This window comes from Trypanosoma cruzi (genome assembly GCF_000209065.1).
Source record: "Trypanosoma cruzi strain CL Brener chromosome Unknown tcruzi_1047053476649, whole genome shotgun sequence".
In the NCBI taxonomy this organism is placed as follows: domain Eukaryota; phylum Euglenozoa; class Kinetoplastea; order Trypanosomatida; family Trypanosomatidae; genus Trypanosoma; species Trypanosoma cruzi.
The window spans coordinates 1-288 of record NW_888944.1 but is presented as its reverse complement, the minus strand read 5'-3'; the positions used below and the strand labels follow the sequence as shown (position 1 = coordinate 288).

Sequence of the window (288 nt, the reverse complement as noted above, 5' to 3'; positions counted from 1 at the left end):
AATTGGGGGGGGGGGGGGCCCCCCCCCGAGGGGGTACGGGGCTATATATATATGGGTATATATATATAGGGGTATATGGATATGGGGGACAGACCCCCAAAAAAAAAAAAAAAAAAAAAAAAAGGGGTCCGTAGACCCCGGTCAAAAGAAATTGACCAAACATAACCGCCAGAGGCGGGTTGGAAGCTTCGCGTACCAATATAGTACAGAAACTGTATCAATAATAGCGTTAGTTGAAAGGAGTTGTGTTCCACAACGGTTTTCAATTTTGATGAGGGTCCTTCGCGG

At 46.2% G+C, this 288-nt stretch overlaps 1 non-coding gene across 1 annotated transcript, besides 2 other annotated features; it reads right to left on the bottom strand.

The window, feature by feature from the left end:
• Positions 1–4: 4 nt before the first annotated feature.
• Positions 5–28: a sequence feature (GC_rich).
• A 70-nt stretch (positions 29–98) lies between these two features.
• Positions 99–123: a microsatellite.
• On the bottom strand, positions 124–235 carry Tc00.1047053476649.10. Its single transcript, XR_008254857.1, has one exon. It is a non-coding gene; the product is annotated as a spliced leader RNA (transcript).
• Positions 236–288: the final 53 nt, after the last annotated feature.